Genomic DNA, 23,197 nt, shown 5'->3' on the forward strand with positions numbered 1-23,197 from the left:
GATCTTGTCTCTAATATATACTCATTTTGTGACTTTGGCTAAATCATTTCATCTCTCTGAGACTAAATATATTCCTCTGCAAAATGGGGACAATAATACTCGAACTACCTGCCCATCATGAGTATTGTCAAGAAAGTACTACCTAGAGAGCCAGCCTCAGAGACCAGAAGACACTAGTTCAGATCCTATTTCTTACACAGAATAGTTGTTTGACTCTTGTACCCCAGGCAACTCTCTGCAGGTTGCCAATTAGCAGCATCGCCATTGGTAGCATTTCCTATGTCAATAAAATAATAGATATGGCGAAAAAAATCAGAGGACCTGAGTTCAAATCCCATCTCTGATCCTCACTTCCTATGTAAAATAGGGCAAGCCACTTAACTTCCCTAAGCCTCAGTTTCCAATAAAAAGAAAAGGAAGTTGAATTAAATGGCCTCTAAGGTTTCTTATGACTCTAGGTCTTTGACTTGAAGACAAAAACTAACTCTCATAGTCTTAATCTTTGTGAATTCATGAAACTGAAAAATGCCATGCCCTAGTAGCGAACCTTCCAGTTATCAGCCTCTCTGAATTTAACCGAAGTGATCCTTGAAAAATAGACTTGCAGTCACTGGTCCTGTAAATGAAGGGACCATCCAGAGTTTATGCAATGTAGATATAGTCTAGGAGAACCCAGGGCCACCTCCATGCTGTGATGGATATCAGAAGAAATAACTTCGTGGAAGGCAGCTACTGTGTGATTAGTGTTTACCTGAATGCAAAACAAGGTGTGCCTGATATGGGCAAAGAAAGAAGAGCAAGGATGGAGGAAGCATGCTTCTTACCTTTGGCAGAGAGATAATGGCCAAGAGAGACAATGCATGAATTTTCTGACATGGCCAACATGTGGAGCTGTTTTCTTGACTGTATTTATTTGTTTAAATAAGGGCATTTATTTGTTTTCTTTAGGAGAGAAACATTGGTGAGAGAAGGGGAGGAAAGGTTTAATGACACCAAAATAAAAAGAAGAAGATGAAGTTGGTGATGATATAATGATGATGAAGGAGGAGGAGGAACAGGAGAAGGAAAAGAAAAGAGAGTGAAGGAAACATTTATAAAATACACAGAATAGAGAAGGAGGAAGCTCAGGCAAACAGGTCAGCTTTGGAATTACCATGGTAAATTTATTATATACTTCTTTTAAAAGCAAGCTGTAGATAACTGAGATTTATGACTTCATAAACAACTCTTTTTCTGTTTTTCTTTTTATACAGAAATGATCAGGTTTGTTGATGTCTGTCAAATTCTTTATAAAATATAAAATAAAAATAAACCCAAAGTGTGTCTGAAAGGTTACTAACCTCTGTTCAAGACTACTAGGGAAAGGCTGCTGGACATTCCTTCCTTTGGGAAGGGACTAGGACTGTTGTCAGAGGGGCCTCCTCTGCAACACAGAAACCCTGGAGCATGCCCCCACTTCTCCCTCTTGGACCAAAGTAGAGCAGAGGGATGCTTATGTAATGCTGCAAGCAATGTCTGCTGCTGAGGCTCTCCAGCTTCTCTAAAGTCAGCATAATTTTAAGGAAGAAGCAGTGGTGTGATGCAAGCAAGCCTTGCATTCTGGGGGATGGGGGAGGGAGGCCACCTTCCTCCCAGTCATTAACACATCTTCTGGAAACTAGGAGGGCCCGTTCTGAGCCGCTGTGTCAGCAGGATGGCCTAGCTGGGCGTTGTTTTTGATTTGGTTAAGATTCAACCCTCATGTGTTCATACATGATGCTATTTTATTTATATTAGAAGCTGATGGTGCCTTTGTTAGCATTCCATCCAAGGCCCTCAGAGCACCCCTCAGCAGCCAGGCAGGAAAACTTCTGGAAGGAAGATCTGGGAAATATTCTATAGGTAATGTGTTCAGGGTGTTTAATAGGTATCAGATCTATTTAAAATCGCTCTCTCATGACAAGGACAAAAGACTATCCACATTCCTTAGGGGCAAGGAAAGGATAGGGCCAGGGCCAGAGGAAGGGAGCAGAATTTGTTCAGCATCGCAACCCTCATGGAATTACAGATGCATGAACCTAGATTTGGAAGACATATAGTGCAACCTCCCTATTTTACACATGAAGAACGAAGACCGAGAAAGGAAAAATTCTTTTCCTAAAGTCACCTAAGTAGAAAGTGTCTGAGGTGGAATCTGAATTCAGGGCCTGTGACTCTAAATTCATTACCATTTTCAATGTACTACTCTGCCTCTCCTAAACCCAAACACCCAATAGGCTTGGTTTTTTTCAATTTTTTAACATTTTTACTGAAAGTTCTGAGTTCCAAATTCTATGCCTCCCTCCTCTCCTCCCTCCCTGAGATGGTAAGCAATCAGCTATAGGTTCCTGAATTTATTTTTTAAGATGACATGGAAGAAGCACTTGCAGGAGGTCTAGGAATCGATATACCCAGGCAATGCCATGTAGTATAAAAAGTAGTGAATTTGGAAGTCAAAACACCCAAGTTCAAATTCTGACTCCACTTCTTATGACTTTTGTGACTTTGGACTCTGATCTCTCTCTGGACCTTGTCTGAAAAATAAGGAGGTGGAGTGAATTGATCTCTAAAGTCCTAATACAATCTGAACAGACAGGGCTTCTTCCCCCAACAGGTAGACAGAAACCACTAGAACAGAAGTTCTTAACTATTTTTGTATCTTGAACCCCTTTGGCAGTAGAGAGAAGCTTCTGAAGTTCTTCTTAGAATAATGTTTTTAAATGGATAAAATAAAACACAGCCAGACATGGTGACTCACCTGTAATCAACCCCCAGGGTTCTGACCCACATCTACATCCAGTTTTTTTGCCAAGGCCTGTCAATTTTACCTTCATAACATTTCTTTCATCTGACATTGCAGGCCTTCATCATCTCAACCCTGGACTATTTCAATAGCCTACTGGTGGGCCTGCCTGCCACAAGTCTCTCCCCACTCCAATCTATACCTTCATCAGCTGCTCAAGTGATTTTAAAGAGTAAATATCATGTCACTTCCACTATTCAATAAATTCTAATGGCTCCCTATCACCTCCAGGATCAAATATAAAATCCTTTCTTTGGCATTCAAAGTCCTTTATAACCTGGTCTCGCCTTACTTTCCAGTCTTCTAATACCTGATAGGCCTCCACATACTCTGCCATCCAGTGACACTGGGCTTCTTCCTGCTGCTTGCACAAGACACTCCATATTCTACCTCTGGGTATTTTTACTGACTGCCTTCCATGCATGGAATTCTCTCTCTCCTCATCTCCACCTCCATTCTTCCTTGGCTTCCTTCACATCCTAGCCAAAATACAACCTTGTACATATAAGAAGCATGTCCCAACGTTAACTCTTCCCTCTGGTGAATATTTCACATTTATCCTATGTTATAATGCAAACTGCTTGTTTGTACACAGTTGCTTCAGTTAGATTGTGAGTTCCTTGAGAGTAAAAACTGCCTTTTATCTTTCATTTTATCCCCAACGCTTACCACAGTACCTACATGGTAGATATTCGTCATTGTCTATTGACTGACTGACTGAGGAATCTGAGGTCAGTGGATCTCTTGAGCACAGGAGTTCAGAGCCATGCCAATGAGGCATTCAAACTTTCTGTCACCGAAATGATGAACCCCCAACAGTAGCCAGTGGATTGTCTAAGGAGGAGTGAACTGGCCTGAGTCAGAAATGAATCCAGCTCCAGACTTAAAATAAATAAGCAATAGATAGATGGATAGACAGGGGAAAAAAGATAGATGACAGATAAATAGAAAAATACATAGTATTACAAAGGAAAGCAATTATATCAAAATATTATTACTAAAATATATTTTTAAAAATTCATGTAGTCCTTGTTAAGAATCCACTCACTAGAATGACTGATAGCTCCAGAAACACAGTCCCTATATGATACCAAAGAAATTCGACCCACCCCATGCAGTGAGTGGCTAGTCCCCTTGTAGTTGAGATACAACATTGGACCAAAATGAGATAGTCGTTTCTACTATAATGCAACACATGCTTTCCCAAAAAGCACCATGCTATAATAAACAGAGGTTCTATACCCCGAGATCCAAGTTCAGCAGGCCACAGGAGGAATGGGCTACCTCTCCGGGTGCCCCATTCCTTCTCCACACACTGCTCCTAGTGCACCAGAAGATCCACAAAACCATGACCCTTGACCTTGACAAAGACCTGAAGTTTTTCTGTGCAAATGAGATTCAGAAGAGTTGCCTGCAGCAAATGAGTTATTGTGAAGCTGTGCTGCTTTCTGCATTCTAGCCACTTATCCTAGAAGAAATCAGGCTTGGTTTCTTGAAATTTGCATTATTCTCTAAATTTACATTGTGTTCCCTAACATATCAGTTAGGTTGGAACAAATTCATGCTTTTAAAACACAAGTTGTAGCTGGACTGACTATGCTTATAAGCCATTTGATAGTTAAAAAGAGGTTTACTATATCATATATACAAGGGATACTCAGAAAGCACACAGCTCTTCAATTGGGGTTGATCTGGCCCCCCTCATCCCCATATGACAAATGGCCAAGAAGTCAGGGGATGGTGACTTGAGAGGTCCTGGGACATCCACCAAGCCCAAAGGGCACTGACCCTATGTGGGTGGACTTATTATGCCCTTAGGTGTACAGAAATTCACATGAATATATCCTAAGATCACGAGGAAGCCATTTCAATATCTGGGCAGTTTTAGCCTTGGCACCTCAGACTGATCAAATCTCAGGGGGAGATTAGTTGGCTTTAGGAAAAGAACTAGCCTAATCTACAAGGGGACGAAGGAGGGGATGGACCCTGGTCTATCACACCCTGAATACATCCTTATCTACCTTGGTCTTGATTCATATATTCCTAATGGGTTTCTTTGCTCTGGATGGGTACAATTGAAAAAAATTCCAGTTCTCTTGCTCTTAAGTATAAAACAGCATCTCCCTTATCTCCTAGGGCCACTCAGATCTAGACTGTGGTTTTAAACAGGTTTAATTTCCCCAAAACTATCTCCTTGTTGTGTTATTTTGTATCTCAGGAATCAGAAAAAATAGTTGAGAAACTGAGTGATCATGGCACTAATTATTGTGTGTATGTTTTGTCTCTTCTTGGTGTGTACCCACTGGCACTTTGTAGTGGTGGTGGTCGTTGATCCTTCATTCTAGAAGAGGATCCATGACATGACCTGAGTACAAATTGGATGTAAGAAAGACAGAATTGTACAAAATCATCAACCTCACTCTCTCCTCCAGAGTCACCAAAGTCCAGTGGCAAGACAAAGTCAAGATAACTGGTGATGGCCCAGGATGCAATGGGTGGCCTTGACCTTTCTCAATTAAGGTCTTTCCCAGATCTCAGTTTAACTGAGGTTATTCCCATTCAATGACTAAGGGCTGAGCGAGAAATGAGACAAAATATGGCTTAGTTCATTGTTACAAAAATATCCGTCTCAGAGTGGAAGGCCCTCAAAGTTTACATATGATCAATAAGCACCATTACTTTAAATGTGAAGAACCTGCAGCTGTGCTTCTACTCTTTGCTATCTAGAACTGAACTCATTTCATTGGTTTCTAACTCTAAAATTCTAAATATAAATATATGTTTTGAGATTTGGTGAAAATTCACGCTACCCCTTGAGCTATCCTGCAAAGGCCTAGATCAGGGGTTCTTAACGATTTTTGTGTTCCGAATCCCTTTTTGTCAGTCAATAACATTTATTAAGCACCTACTGTATGTCAAGCATCAGCCAAACACTGGGGATATAAAAAGAGACAAAAGACCCAACAGTCTACTGAAGCCAGTGGAAGCCTCCTCAAAATAATGTTTTTAAACAAACAAAATAAAATACATACAATTACAAAAGAAACCAATTATATTGAAATATAGTTACCAAAATTTTTTTTAAAACAAGTTATCCTAGGTTAAGAACGTATGACCTAGTATGTTGAAAAGCCAGGGTCAGGAATCATGTTTCTGAGAGGCATATTTTGTGTAGAAGCCAAAATGTGTCTGCTATTTGAAGATTTCTTGTGAGTAACACAGACTTCCACTGCTACAATCATTCTTCTTTGGGGCAACCGACTGGAGCACCAATGTTCAATTTTCTCCATAGATGCCCCACAGAGTTAGGTAGAATGAGGTTCTGGTCCATTAAATTTAAAATAGAAAGAATTATTCTGCCCTACAGGAGGAAAAGGAAGAGTTATATTCAGGATGTTCCCACAGCCAAGAAACAAGTATCTTCATCTGACTCACTATTAGCACCCGGAAACTTATTCAATTGAACTTAAGGCCCTAATAGCAATTTTTAAATAGGCCTACTCACCCTTCCAGGAGTGAGCATTATCTATTCCCTTTTGCCCTTGTCCAGCTTAAAGTCATAAGGCCTAAGGGAAAAAAGAGTCTTCATATGAGAGAACTGGGAAGCGATGCCAAGCCCAACCCAGGAAGATCTATTTGTTTTGCGTCTTCGTCAACCATGGTGGTCAATTTCACTTTATCAGAAGCATCTGCGTATGATGGGAAGGGGCCCTGCTGGCCTGGGAGTTGGTAGATCTGGGGTCTATTCATGTCACTATCTAACTGCAAGATTTGGATACAATCTTGTTTAAACCTAGGCATCCTAGTCTATAAAATGAGGGATTTTGACTAGGTAACCTTGAAAGTTTCTTCCAGATAAAATTTCAGAGTTTTTTTTACATCCAGGGCAGCTTAAAATTATCTGCCTACAAAATGTTCTCTTGGCTCACCAAATGTTCCCTAACTCTCTCCACATTTGCCCATTTCAAGGAGGCAGCATCTGCTAGCAGAAAGTTTCTGTTGCCTGAGGACTTGAGCATTAGTTTCAATTTTTTATTAACATTTTACTTGACCATAATCTTATTTCTTTTAGTAGAAAGAGGCCTGGACTGACCTCAGTAAAATAAGGGGGATTAGATTATCTCTCACTACCCCATACTCCACGGCCCAAAGGCCCTTTTTCTCCTAGGAGTCTTCTTGAAGCTGCCCCCTAAGCCTTTACTGGGTGGGTGGGCTCCCATCTGTTCCTCTCCATAATGATTCTCAATCACTAGGGCAATTTCTGTTGAGTATTTTCTATTGTCAGAGGTCATATTCCTCAATGTTATTTCTTCCTTTTAATGACTGCCTCCATGTTTCTGTCTCTCTGAAGTATGTGTGTCTCAGATCTCTCACCTGCTTAGGACTCTCTGGAATTGACTGCAGATGTTGGTTAAGGTATCTTTTTCTGAAGGAGTCACTCCAATCCTCCAGGGTGGGGTTGTGTATAAGACAAAATAAAAATCTCCTTGGATTGAAGTTTTCATCTTAGAGTATAAAGTATTTCACAGGGCAGCTAGATGGTGCAGTAGATAGTGTGTCAGACCTGGAATCAGGAAGACTCCACTTCCTGAGTTCGGATCTGGCCTCAGACACTTACTAGCTCTGTGACTCTGGCCAAGTCACTTAACGTTGTTTTGCCTCAGTTTCTCATTTGTAAAGTGAGCTGGAGAAGAAAATGGCAAATTGCTCCAGTATCTTTGCCAAGAAAACTCCAAATGGGATTACAGAGAGTCAGACACAACTGAAAAACAACTCAGCAACCACAATGTAGTTTACAGAAAATTCTTACAGAAATTTTCTCCCCAGGTAGCCTACATTTCTCCAAACTAGCAAACTCTCCCTACAGCTTAAAGCTCCCAAAGATGTGGTTCATTTTTAGCCCAACTAATCATGTTACCCTTTCTGATTCACTAGGAAAAAATATGTTCACACTGTAAATTAATCACTGGGTAGTAAGACCCTAGTAACATATTAACACCTCATTACTTGTTATTTGTGACTAGTCTACCATGTACGTGTGGGTGAATTGGGAGATGGGGGGGAGGGGATCAAATACATCCCCTCAACAATACTGTGCTATACTGCACTTGACCAAACTATGAGGCTGAAGTTCAGAGAGATTAAGTGACTTGCCCAGCTAGTAATTGATGGAGTTGAGATCTCACCATGGGATGGGGATGGGTTCCATGTCCTGTGTTCTTTAGCACTCTGCTGCTGCTTTAAAGATCATGAATGATTTCTAAGACAGTGGGCCTCTGTTATAAGACAACAGCTATTAACTAGAGCTCTCTATTAAGAGGCACTTTGGTACATTTATGGTACAATGAAAATCAGTGTTCAAAATGAAGACCCTGGGGCACTGCGAGATCTTCAATGGTCCAAGGAAGAGTCAATACTGGCTGTGCCATTCTCATATTAAATGTATTTTTTTTTGCATTAAAAATTCTTTGAAATTTAATAATATAGAGTAGTTATATGTGGTAATTCCTTCTTAGCCAGAACAGTTGATTGAATAAAAACTGTATTCCCTAATGATACTGGGACAGCCAGTGTGAGTTAGAGATAGAGATTCCTGACTCTGAAGCTAGCAGTCTCCCAAAATATGTACAAGTACATGTGCTAGGATATTTCTGAGGATCTTACCTGATCCCCAAACCAAAGGAACATAAAACCTCATTTTTTAAATGTTGACGCTTGAAGTGAACTGCAAGTAAAAGTTTTTGGTCTGTCAAAACAACAAATTTTTAATGATTTTAAAGGGCTTTGCAAACTTTATTTTGTAACAAAAAATGACAGCTTTGATTATTAAAATCTTAATATTTACATCCTAATTGTAGGTTGTTTGCTCCTTGAGAGCAGGTAAAAAAAAGTCCCACTTTTTGCCTTCATATACAGGTTCTCAATACACATTTACTGACTGAATGGATAATAAACTATATTATTGAATTTCATTGGAGAACTCTTAACACCAAGCCTAAGGTGGTCAATCAATCAATCAGTTTTTGTTGAGCTCTCCATTCTGGTAGAACAGTGATCTCACAGATGCAGATGGACATTCTCTCACTTGTGGTGATCACATCTCATTTCTATCTTTTCATCCTATATAATTCTTGTCCATTTCTGCACAGAGTTTAAATAAGACACTGGTCAACCAATGTCAATATAATAAAATATGACTAGGAAAGTGATCGGAAAGATTCTTGAAGACATCTATCACAAGAAATTAGTGTATATAATCATTTGGACATCGTCTCTCTTATTAGAATGAGAGCTAGAACTGTTTTTGCCTTTCTTTGTGTTCCTAAGCTTAGCACAGTGACTGGCACATAGTAAATACTTAAAAAATACTTGGTGATTCACTCACTGATAGAAGAAGATTTTTAGCCTGAAGAAAACTCTAAGTGGATATGTGGCAATCATCTTCAAATGCTTGAAAGGCATTGATTGATCCAAAAGACTGAATTAGTACTTGGGACTAGCTGGATTTGCAGGGAATCAGAATTCATCTCAATAAACAAAATAACTTTATAACAATTAGAGTTGTTCATCAATGGAACAGTTTGGTAAAATAGGTTCATGAAGAGGTTGGGTAATTGTCAGCAATGCTATCAGAAGGATTATAAGATCACAGATTTAGGACCTCAGAGGTCATCTAATCCAACTGCCTCCTTTTATAGATGAGGAAACTGAGACCCAGAGAGGTTAAATGACTTGCCCAAGATCACACAGCTAGTATATGAAGTAAGACTTGAATCCAAGACTTCCTGATATCTAGCATTCTATCTACTACACTAAGTTGGTGATGTGAGAATGAAATGAAAAACCATGTATAAAATGCTATATGTCATCTGGGAGAGTCACTTATGATAATGTGTGTAAAGCACTATGCAACTCTTTTGCAGAAGGAAATGGCAAACCACTCTAGTGTCTTTACCAAGAAACCCCCAAATGGGGTCAGGAAGAGTTTTTCACCAACAACATGTAAACCTTAAAGTTCTGTAAATATGTCACCTACTATTATGATTATTACCAGAAGCTATTTACTGAAAAGAAAATTTGGTATGCATGATTGCCTTTTTAAAAGCACCTATGACCCCATAGGTGTTCCAGAATTATTATTTTCCCTTCTATTACTAATATCTTCTCTGTTGGTTTAGCTGTTTGTGCTCAAGGTCTTTGAGTTTCTTCCTCCTGAGATCTTCCATAATTTCAGTTTCTTTTCCCACTTATATTTCCCTATTGCTCACTTTCTGACTCCTTTCCTTTTGATAATACTTTCTCTAGGGACTGGCCTCAAAACTATCACAGTCTCCTCTCATGTTGGGGAATTCACATTTCATGCACCTCAGTCCTGCTCTAAGTGACTTCTGTGGGGGCCGAAGCATTTTGCATATAGCATCTCATTATTGTCTCACAATAATTCCATGAGGTAAGTATTATATGTTTTATTATCCCAATTTGACAAATAAAGAAACTGAGGTTCAGGGAGATTAAGTGAGTTTGCTCATAATTACAAAACTACTAAGTGTCATCAATGGCATTTGAACTCAGGTCTTCCTCACTCCAGAGTCATAATGGGTCCATTCTTTTTACAAGCAACCACAGGACTGTAGCCAATCTTGCAACCATCTAAAACCACCAGTAAGAATTCTTCCTCTCTTTAAATACTCCAGCTAAATACAACCCCACATGCTAGAATGGTGGCATAATGATTTGGAATGCAGTTCTCCTTCCCCCGGTGGCTAGGTTTCCCTAATTACAAAGGTAACTTGAGATAGCAGTCTAACCAGGCTTCCCTAGCCTGTTCCCATTAAGCCAGGTCAGAGAGCGTGAGCACCTTATACTGACTTAAGAGCTGGACAGATACTGGCTTGGGAGGATAATGAGCCTGGTGTATACTGTCAGAGCTCCAAGAGTGGAGGAGGGGAGAAGATTGTTTGTTTGTTCTGGATCGGCTTGTTGCTGGCTAGCAGCTGGGACCCAACAGGCTGCAGGGCAGTGGAAGCAGACAAAGCGGAAAAGAAAGGAGGGGTGTGGGGAGAAAGAAAGATAGAGTAAGATAGACAGAAGGAGAGAGAAAGAGGGGGGTAGAAGAGAGGGAAACAGAGAGAGAAGTGGGAGAGAAATAGAGAGGAAGGAAGAGGAGGAGAGGAACAGAGACAAGAAGAGAAAGGAAAGAGAGGGGGGAGAGACAGAGAGAGAGAGAGAGAGAGACAGACAGACAGACAGACAGACAGACAGAGAGAAAGAGAGAGAGAGAGACAGACAGACAGACAGACAGAGAGAAAGAGAGAGAGAGACAGAGAGAGAGAGAGACAGAGACAGAGACAGAGACAGAGGGAGAGGGAGAGGGAGAGGGAGAGACAGAGAGAATTCTTGATTCTAACCGGCAACCAGCCTTTAGGAAACACTACCCTGTAGAGTTTAATCTCCTGGTCTGGCCAGGACACTTGTCCACAGCTCTTTATTCTAGTCCTTACCAACTTTGATACTATAATAGAACCTCTAAAAAACCTGCCGGTTCCATCCTTACCCACAGGTGCACTTACTGTTACCCAGAGAATGACTCACCTTTTCAAGTGATTTTCTGACTTTATAACTGTGGTCAAAGTCGCTTAACCTCTCTCAGTCTCAGTTTCTTCTTCTGTAAAATTGGGGTAGTACCTGTAGTACTAATCTCACATGATTGTGAAATTGTGCTAGAAAGCAGTTCATGTGAAAAAGACCCATAGTTTGCAGCCCATAGTTTCATAATGAAGCATGACTTCCCTAAAAGCTGGGCTACATATCCAGAATGAGAGAGAGACATGATCATTCCACTTCACTCCATTCCACTTCATTCCACTCCATTCAACCCACAGCTAGAGGAGGATGGTAAGAACCTGGGTTCAAATTCTGCATATTATCTTTATGACTTTGGTAAGTCATTTCGCTTCCTTAGTCCTCGGTTTCCTCATCTGTAAAATGAGGGAATTGGATTAGATGGCCTCAGAATTGGCTCCCTTCTGTCTCTGGTCTTATGTTCCTAATAGAATGTGGTCATTTCTAGGCATCACTTTTTATAAAGGAACTTTAGATTTCGTGATCAGAATCACCAAATTCAGGAACTTGAAGAAAAGATGAAAACAAGCATTTAGTAAGTGTGCTTGACAGGTACTGTGCTACCACAAGGGCACAAACATTATTGCAATTAATCCTCAAAACAACCCTCAGGGGTATGTGCTATTATTCCCATTTTATATTTGAGGAAACTGAGGCAGACAGAGGTAAAGTGTCACACAGCTAGTAAATGTCTGAGGTCACGTTTGAATTCTTTCCTGACTCCAGGTCCAGCACTCATCCACTGCACTCCCCTGAGGGAGGAGCCTCAGAGACCATCTAGTCCAACCCATACCTGAATGAAAATTCCCCCTACAACATACTGTCTTCCCTCTGTTGATGACTCCAATTCATATCCCATATATATCTCTTTGGGACATAGCTGTTTGCACATTGTCTCCTCCACTAGAATGTGAGCTCGTTGAGAGCAGGGGGTGATTTTTTATTTTTGTTTTTTGCCTTTTTTTGTATCCCTAGCAGTGATGGTAGTGCCTGGATCTACATTTAATAGCTGTTTAATAAATGTTTGTTGATTTGAAATACTAACAAGAGGGCACTCAGTCTCCTTTGAAAAGCTCCAAGGCCTGCCTCCATTCCCATTATCTCCTAAGGCCCTTTCCCACTTTTGGATAGCTACAAATGTTAGCAAATTCAACTCTGTCCAGCCTCTATTTGCTTCTTTCTAAACTGCATCCTTTAGATGCCTCCTAAGGCTAATCTGGACAAGTCTTCTGCTACCTCAAAGCCATCTAAATCCTCAAAGACCACCACCATAATCCCTCTAAATCTTCTCCAGACTAAACATACCCAGTTCCCCCAATGAATTATCCATATGACATCTCTTTATTCCATAAAAAGACCATAAAGCATAGTACCACATTCTGCAGCTAGGCCAAATTCATCACCTCCCTAGCTTTCTCTACTTATTTAAATTGACATTATCCCTTGGAAGATCAAATTACATGCAAATTCTATTACTTGTAGGAGTAAATAAGACAAGATTTACATATAAATAATACAAAGATAGCAAGTCTTGGATCTGGTTCACCTGTCAAAGGCAAGAGAAATAACTATTTTATAACAATAACAGAAAGACTCAAAACAATTGAGTTAGGGAGTCCTTAGATGCTGCACAGTAAAGCAGTTCTGGTGTAATTCCTAGATATACAAAATATGTACAGATGGTCATAAAGTGATGTTAAATATCAAACAACCTGGACTCACCTCCCAAGTTTTAGACCCCAATTTTAATATAACTGGTTATATGTTATGATTATTATAGTGGTTTATATTGTCATCACTATTTAAGCAGTGGATAGTTGTACTGAGCCTGGAGTCAGGAAGATCTGAGTTCAAATCCAGCCTCAGACACTTACTAGTTGTGTGACCCTGGGCAAGTCACTTCCCCCTATTTGCCTCAGTTTCCTTGTCTGTAAAATGAGCTGGAGAAGGAAATGGCAAACCACTCCAGTATCTTTGACAAGAAAACCCCAAATGGGGTCACAAAGAATCAGGCACAACTGAAGAATGACAACAGGTAGTTAAGAAATCAGATTTACTGCCCATCTCCTCCAAGAAAGATCCTGGGATCATGGTATCATAGATCTAAAAGCACAAGAGAACTTAGAACCTATTTAGCCCAACCCCCTCATCTTATAGATCAGAATCTAAGTCCCAGAGAAACCAAGGAACGTGCTTAAGGTCATATCCGTATTAAGAACAGAGTAAGGATTTGAACATAGGTCCTCTAACTCCAAAATCTTTCTACTGTTACAGCTTTTAATAGGGTCCTCCTTTAAATATCTTTTCTCCTAACATCACCTTACTGCTTACGGATCTACTTACAGATCATTTACTATTTGACAGAGATGGGGACCAGTGAAGATTGGTCAAAAATAAAGATGGTATGTTGAGGGAACTCACTACCAGGATACATGATCAAGGATTACTTGACTTGGACAAGAGAATCGATGAATGGATGGATGGATGAAAAAAAACATTTGTTAAGTATCTGTCATGTGTAAAACATTGTACTGTATATTGAGGAGTGTTGTGTTTGTCCTTTGTTCTCTAAGAGGACCATGACATCAAGATAATGACATGACTTGCAGTTGACTTTGATTTGAGTGAGGGAGGGCTGGGCAAGGTCACCAACCTCACTTTTTTCCTCCTGAACCATCTGTATCCAGTGGCCTGATATTCATCAGGATGGCTGGAGATGGCCCAGGATGCAATATGAGACCCTGGCCCTTTAAGGCTAAGGTCTTATAGCATTCTCACTTTGAGTGAGATACCACTGAGAATACAAATAGAAAAGACAGGCTCTATTCTCAAGGAATTCAAATTCATAATAGGTTTTCTTAACTTTTTTATTTAATGGACTCTTTTGACAATCTGGTAAAACATAGAGACCCCTTTTCAGAATAAGGTTTTTAGATGCATAAAAAATAAAGAACATAAGATTATAAAGGAAACCTACTTTTTAATATAATTGTCAAAAAAAAATACTTAAATTCCTAGATCCCAGATTCCCCTTTAATAGGGGAAACAATGCACAAAAGGAGGTTTCTGTAGCAATTTAGATGGAAAGGGTCTGTGGTCTTCAGAGCACAGCAGAAAAGCAGATGGTAATACATCTTTAATGTTATTTTCACTAATAAAAACCATTCTCTACTTGTGATGTTGATATGTTTGTCTGTGCCAAGGACTCTGGTGGTGAGAACTTTCTTTTCTGCATCTCTAGTAATCATGGCTGTGAAGTCAAGGCCCATAATTGTAAAAGCAGTTCCCAACTTTCATCTCTACAAAGGTGGATGCTAGGGTTGGGCTGGAAGTAGATCTAGTGCTCTGGAAGATATTGCTGTTTCTGGGTTCTTGGGCTCAGGATCCTGGATTGTCTCCACTAGGGTCCGAGGGAAGGTGATGACTAAAGTGGTATTGGTGATTTGATTTGGCTGGCCTGTGTTTCCTCCCATCTCTCCCTCATAGTGCCTTGCTGGTTACTTCGTGTCATCAGTAGCAAGTGGTCAGCAAGAGAAGATCTAGGGGTGATGGAGATGGACAGCTACTTTCAAGTACTCTTCAAGGGTTGTCCTGTGGAAAAGAGTCTAGACTTGTTCCCAGACAGCCAAAGCAGGAACAGTGGGCAGAAGGTATGGGGAAGAAGAATCCAGCTCAATCAATAGATGTGTACTTACTGAGTGATTAGAACTGTCCAAAAGTAGAATAAACTTCCTCTGGAGACTATATGTTTCCTGTCACTAAAAGTCTTCATGCATTGTAGGATGCTTTTCCAGAGATAATGTATTTTGGTTGGAGTAGCTTCCAACTCATTGTTCTATAATTCAATTTATTCTACATGATAAGAAAAGGTATGTATTTATAGGTGGAAAGGAGACTATAAATTTTTTTTCAAACATGGAAATGGCTTCACACAATATTAATAACTAGCTACCATTTATATGGCAGTTACTATGTGCCAGGCAATTATTATCCCATTTGATATTCATAACAACCCTGGAAGGCAGTTGCTATTATTATCCCCATTTCACAGATGAGGAAACTGAGGCTATGACTAGCCCAGGGTCACACATCTAGTAAGTATCAGAGGCTGGATTTGAACTCGAATTTTCCTGCCTCCAGGCCTGGTGCTCTATTAGTAAATAGTGCCACCTCAATACTGACATAACTTTCACATAGAATAGGGTAAAGCTACTACTCCTACTGCAACCACTTTGGAAGCCAGCTAGGTCAAGTTTGCCCTGGGTTAAGAAGGGGCTGCTACAGATATGAGTTGCTTTCATACTTTCCCATAAGCAGGGGCAGATTGGTTGAATTCATATTTTACTGTGAGTGGAAATGTAGGATGAGGATCTCAGATCATTTTAATAAAGATGGCCTATTACTAGATGCCAAACCCCAGAGGATCATTGGTTCATAGAGTTAGAGTTAGGAGGGACCTTAGAGATTATCTGGACCAGACCATCATTTTACAGATGAGGAAACTAATAATTGCTTGGTACCTACAGCTAAAGTAAAACATTTCATGCAGCTTGGAACCTGCAGTAAGAAGGTTGACAGATGTGATTTTTCCCTTATATTCCACTGTGCTGACATTCATGAGTCTTGCTAGTCTATGGCAACATTCTAAAGAAGTCAATACACTCTACTAAGCTCTTGGATGCTGGGATGTACCTTTGGTGGAAGGAAGAAAAGTAGCCTGATACAATGGAGATAGTACTGAGCCAAGAGTTGGAATGCCTAGTTTGTTAATCCTGCATCTGTCACTAAGTCAGATATTCCAGGCACACTGCTTCATTTCTTGGGCTACTGTGCCCTCATCAAAATGTGGGGATAGGCAAGACAAGGTGGCATTTTGAAAAGAATGCTAAATTTAGAGTCAGAGAGCGTGAATTTGAATCCCAGACACCACCTACTACTTGTGTGACCTTGGGTAAGTTACTTAACTTCTCTGTGATTCATTTGTTTCCTCTATAAAATGAGAGGGCTGAGCTTTCTGACTTCTAAGGTCTCTTCTTTGCTCTAAATCCTATGATCACTCTATAAAGATGATCCCTAAGGTTCCTTCCAACTAGAAACTTACATTTTAAACTGGCAAATCCTCTTAGACTAACCTAGAAAGGTCCCACCATGAATCATTAAGCAGACTTTAATCATAATTTATAATAATTATAAATAATATAAACTATATTATAATATGTTATGTAATATATTATATATAATATAAATAAATAATTAGAAGCTCTCTTTTAGATTTTTCTATTCTCCTATATCCCTGTTCTATATCAGGCTTCGTTAAAAAGGATGAAGTAAAGAGGGTCTTGGTATGTCTCCCATCTCCCCCTCTGGTGCCATGTCAGTGAAATTAAATAATCACATAGAATCACAGAATTTCAGAAGTGGAAGGAACTTCACTGGCCATTTAGACTGAGGTTGGTGAAGAGCCAGCTGCTTTCCAACTCACAGGCTTGAAGTCTGGCACAGAATTGATAATATAGTGTTTATCAGGTATGTTTTGGCTACTAACATTAGCTAGCAAAAACTACACTAAGATTTTTGGAACACTCTGTATAGTACTTTAAGGTTTGCAAAGCTCTCTACAAATATTATCTCCTTTGATTAGTTCATCATACTCTGTAAGGTAGGTACTATTGTTATTTTCAATTTACAAATGAGGAAATGGAGACTGATAAGGAGTGACTTGTACTTTCTCACATAACTATTAAGAAAATAATTTCTATTATTATCCTCATTTTACAGAGTAGGAAATTGAGGTAGATGGAAGTTCAATGACTTGCCCAGGGTCACACAACTAGTAAATCCTGTCTGAGGCAGAATTTGAACTCAGATCTTCCTGACTCTGCGCATAGCACTCTATCTATTATGCCATCAAGATGCCTACTGGTTCCTAGTAAGTCTCGACAGAGATTATGATTGATAATTGTCATTATCCAAAAAGCATGTTTTACTTTCCTATTTATTCCTGATACTGTACTTTGTTAAGGTTTTGGAAGTTCAGAATATGAGATATATCCTCTGTCCCACAAGAACTGCCTAAGACAGGGATGGTGGACTATGATGCCTTTTTTAAATACAGCATCTGGGCCAGTTTTAATTACCACAAATCCCCTCTATTTCTCTTTAAAAAGCCATAACACTCAATATAGAGTGTATATTCAATTCAGATCCCTCTAATCTTGGATAAGATCAATATGCATAGTCAGTACCTCTCCTAGTACCCCAGGAAAAAGGTGGTATGCACATCAACACATAGCTTTTAAAAAGATGCAAATCCCTGATTAAAGACAAAACCTGCATAGTGTACAAGATTGCTTATTGGTGACTCTGTTTCCATAATTATGAGGGAATTTGAATGATTTCAATTTTAGCTGCCTGCTTCTAATAACAGAAACAAGTAAAACCTGTTGAGGATAAGAGAGAGAGAAGACAGACAGAGAGAGAGAGAGAGAGAAGAGAGAGAGAGAGAGAGAGAGAGAGAGAGAGAGTTGGATTCAGTATAGAGATCTAGCTTAAAAGAGAATTAGACTAGACATCCTAGATTCTGATCCAGATTTTGCCACTAACTCACCAGGTGACCTTGGGAAAGTCACTCACTAGACTTCATTTCTTTCATATGTAAGATTTACCCATTCTTGCAAGAAACATTCATTAGATGGGTGGAGTCAAGATGACGGAGTAAAAGACTTGCTCTAAGTTCTCCTCCAAAACCCCCCAAATACCTGTAAAAAATGACTCTAAACAAATTCTGGAGCTGCAGAACCCACAAAACGATGGTGTGAAGCAAATCTCCACCCCATGGACAGCTTGGAAGGCCTACCAGAAACATCTATCATACTGGATTAGGAACAGAGCATTGTTCAGCATGGGCTGCACTGGCACAGACAGGGCCTGAGTAGGCCTGGTGGGGAGGGGGACTGAATCACTGGCAAAGATAGTGGACACCTTGAAAGGTCAGTGGAAAAAATTGGTTCAACTTGTGTGAGAGAGTAGTGTGGTCTAGCCTCATCCCAGGGCAGCGGAATGGGAGAAGGAGCCCATGGCAACTGCAGCAGCAGCAGCAGATTGAGCCGCTGACAGTACACCCCACTGGAAACAGAGAACTACCTTGACAAAGAGTTCAAAAGTCAAGTAAATGGCTGGGGAAATGAGCAAAAAACAGAAGAAGAATCAGACTATACAATCTTACTTTGGTGACAAGGAAGATCAAAATATACAAACAGAAGAAGACAACAAAGTCAAAGCTCCTACAACCAAAGCCTCCAAGAAAAATATGAATTTGTCTCAGGTCACGGAAGAACTCAAAAAATGATTTTGAAAATCAAGTTAGAGAAGTAGAGGAAATATTGGGAAGAGAAATGAGAGCGATGTGAGAAAATCATGAAAACTGAGTCAATTGCTGGCTAAAGAGGACCCAAAAAATGCTGAAGAAAATAACACTTTAAAAAATAGACTAACTCAAATGTCAAAAGAGATCCAAAAAGCCAATGAGGAGAAGAAGGCCCTAAAAAGCAGAAATGCCCAGATGGAAAAGGAGATCCAAAAGCTCATGCAAGAAAATAATTCCTTAAATATTAGAAGGGAACATGTGGAAACTCATGACTTTATGAAAAAGTATAAAATTTTTCATCTTTATGAAACTATAAAATAATTATAATTGTTGGAATTTTGATGGATTGTTGGAATTGATGGAAATTTTAAAACAAAACCAAAGGAATGAAAAAACAACAGACAATGTGAAACATCTCATTGGAAAAATCACTGACCTGGAAAATAGATGCAGGAGAGACAATTTAAAAATTATTGGACTACCTGAAAGCCATGATCAAAAAAGAGCCTAGACACTGTCTTTCAAGAAATTATCAAGGAAAACTGCCCTGACATTCTAGAACCAGAGGGTAAAATAGATATTGAAAGAATTCACAGATCACCTCCTAAAAGAGATCCCAAAAGAAAAAGTCCTAGGAATATTGTAACCAAATTCCAGAGTTCCCAGGTCAAGGAGAAAATATTGCAAGTACCCATAAAGAAACAATTCAAGTATTAGGGAAACACAATCAGGATAACACAAGATCCAGCAGTTTCTACATTAAGGGATCAGAGGACTTGGAATATGATATTCCAGAGGTCAAAGGAGCTAGGATTAAAACCAAGAATCATCTACTCAGCAAAACTGAGTATAATACTTCTGGGGGGGAAAATGGTCATTTAACAAAATAGAGGACTTTCAAGCATTCTTGATGAAAAGACAAGAGCTGAATAGAAAATCTGACTTTCAAATACAAGAATCAAAAGAAGTATGAAAAGGTAAATAGGAAAGAGAAATCATAAGAGACCAACTAATATTGAACTGTTTATATTCCTACATGGAAAGATATTATTTGTAACTCTTGAGAGTTATCTCAATATTAAGTAGTTGAAGGGATTATACATACATATATGTATATATAATATATATGTATATATTGTATATATGTAATATTGTATATATGTAATATATATATATATATATATATATATACACAGAGGGCACAGAGTAAGTTGAATATGAAGGGATGATATCTACAAAAACATAATTAAGGGATGAGAAAGGAATATGTTGAGAGAAAAAAGGGAGAGATAGAATGGGGCAAATTATTTCTCACAAAGAAGGAAAAGCTTTTACAATGGAAGGGAAGAAGGGGGAAATAAGAAGGAAAGAGTGAACCTTATGCTCATCAGATATGGCTTATGGAGGGAGTAATATGCACAATCAATTGAGTATGAAAATCTATCTTACCCTACAAGAAAGTAGAGGGAAGGGGATGGGGAGGATTGACAGCAGAGAGCAAATGGGAGGAGGGGATAAACACTTAAAGAGGGATAGGATCAAAAGAGAGAATAGAATAAATGGAGAACAGGATAGGATGGAGGGAAATACAGTTAGTCTTTCACAACATGACTGTTATGGAAGTGTTTTCCATGACTACACATGTATAACCTATATCAAATTGCTTACCTTCTCAATAGGGGTGGGTGGGGAGGGAGGAAGGGATAGAAGTTGGAACTCAAAGTTTTTAAAATAATGTTAAAAATTGTTTTTACATGCAACTGAGAAATGAGACACACAGGCAAGGGGGTATAGAAATCTATCTTGCCCTATAAGAAAATAGAATGGTAGGGAATAAGAGAAGGGGTAGGGGTGATAGAAGGGAGAGCAGATTGGGAGAAGGGTGCATGCTGTCTTGGGTGTGGGGAGGATAGCGATGGGGAGAAAATTTGGAACACAAAATCTTGTGGAAGTGAATGTTGAAAACTAAAAAATAGAGAGACAGAGACAGAGACAGAGAGACAGAGAAAGAGAAAGACAGAGAGAGATGGGAAAAAAGAAACATTCATTAATGCCTATTGCATGTAGAACAGATACTGTAGATACTTGAAGCCAACACAAAGCTTATGGTCCCTGGCCTCATGGAGTCTATAGTCTAATGGAGGGGACTATAAAACTGAACACAGATAATCATAATGCACAATATTATATTTCAATGTGAATTGTACACAACACATGGTAGAGATAGTATCTAAGGTGTTCTCCAGCTCTCTGAAATTCCATTAACTACAGCTGATGAGGCAGGGAAAGGGGAAAAACTACTCAGAACTGATGTTTTCTGTGTCTTTAAATAACCAGTTTGCATCTCCTGCTCAGTCACATGTCCTCCTGGTACACTGGGCAGATTTCATTTTCAAGATGACTGATGCAGAATCTGGAAACAAGCCTTTAGAATGGCATTATTCTATCTGCACAGATGTGCTGAGCCCAGTCTTTGACCACCTTCCTGATTGCCAATGACTGTGTTTAGGCTTTGTTCCCTTGATGTTTCTGATAAGATAGGAGTTGACAATTTAAAACACAAAAGACAAGACATTTTAAGATAAGAAAGAATGGAGTCCATCTAGAGGAAGCTGAAAGAATAGATCATTTCAGGCACCAGCATGGGATGAATTACTACATAGAGCATAGATTTTAGAGCAGGAAGGGAGTTTATAAGCCATTGCATCCCAACCCTGAATTTTACAGATGAGGAAACTGAGGTCTATAAAAGGGAAGTAATTTGCCCTGTAAATATCTAATTTAGGACTTGGACTCAAGTCTATCCAGATACCCAGTTCCATGCTCTATCTACTATGCCACACGTAAGCACCAAATGTTCCTCTGATAGCTATCAGTTAAGCAAAAAGGGTTACATTGTTTTTATTTTCTGACTAGAGGAGAATCATATCCAAAGAGTAGTACTATCCAAAGACCTGATTTTCCCTGAAACTAAAACTCAATTTATCATGAGAATCCTTGGATAAAGTACACTGAGTGACATTAGTGGATAATATCTTTAACCACAGTTTCACAAAAGGCCTTCTGGAACTTGTGGTCAGACATGCTGAGTGTGCTTGATGGAAAGTTTTAGAATTTGTAGAATTTTAGTTTTAGATTTCTAGAAATCATTAGGTTACTAGAATTCACTTCAGCCTTCCAGACACTCACCAGTCGTGTTTTCCTTGCCAGGTCAGCCCGATTCAATGTCTTCTCCAGTTCCTAATCTCACTAGTTAGTGGTAGGGCCAACCCAAAAACCCATGGTTTATCTTTTGTAGTCTCTTCTGTCCCCTACCTTAGAAATCATAGCTTTAAAGACTGTCTCCAGGGATTCTTAACCTGAAATCCATAAACCTCATTTTCACGTAAATCTTCATAGGTATCTATGACTATACAGAGAGATAGATAGATAGATATACACATTGATATATGTATTTGGAAAATTGTATTTTAATATAATTGGTTTTCCTTATAATCCTATGCATTTTATTTTATGCATTTAAAAACATTATTCAGACCACTGCTAAGCCTGTATCCCAAAGATATTTTTTTTAAAAAAAGGGGGAGGGAGAGAAAACCTATTAGTTTCAAAATCTTTACACAAGCTCTTGCGGTAGTGTCTAAGAATTGGAAATCAAGGGAATGCCCATCAATTGGGGAATGCTGAACAAGTCATGGTATATGATTGTAATGGAATATTATTGTGCTATAAGAAATGACAAGAAGGACAATATCAGAAAAATCTAAAATGACTTAGATAAACTGATACAAAGTGAAGTGAGCAGAACCAGGAGAACACTGCACATAATAACAGTGATATTGTATGATGAACAACAGTGAATGGCTTAGCTATTCTCAACAATACAATGATCTAAGGCAATCTTAAAGGACTCATGAAAAATGCTATCAGCCTCCAGAGAAAGAACTGATGTTGTCTGAATACAGACTGAAGTAATATTATTCTTCATTTTCTTTCTTTCCTTCCTTCCTTCTTTCTTCCTTCCTTTCTTCTTTCTTTCCTTCCTTTCTTGTTTGAGTTTTCTTGAACAAAATGAGTAGTATGGAAATGTTTTAAATGATTGCACATGTATAACCTATTTCAGATTACTTACTGCCTCAGTGAGTGGGAGGAGGCAGGGAGAGATAGAATTTGAAACTCAAAACTTTTTTTAAAATGTTAAAAATTGTTTTTACATGTAATTGGGGGGAAATAAAATACTATTTTAAAAAACATTATTCTGAGGAGTCCACAGACTTCACCAGACTGCCAAAGGGGTCCATGACACCAAATAGGTTAAGAGCCCCTCTTCTAACCTAACCCCCTCATTTTACAAATGAAGAAACTATGCCCAGAGAGGTTAAGTAACT

This window comes from Notamacropus eugenii, chromosome 3 (assembly GCF_028372415.1).
Source record: "Notamacropus eugenii isolate mMacEug1 chromosome 3, mMacEug1.pri_v2, whole genome shotgun sequence".
NCBI lineage: Eukaryota > Metazoa > Chordata > Mammalia > Diprotodontia > Macropodidae > Notamacropus > Notamacropus eugenii.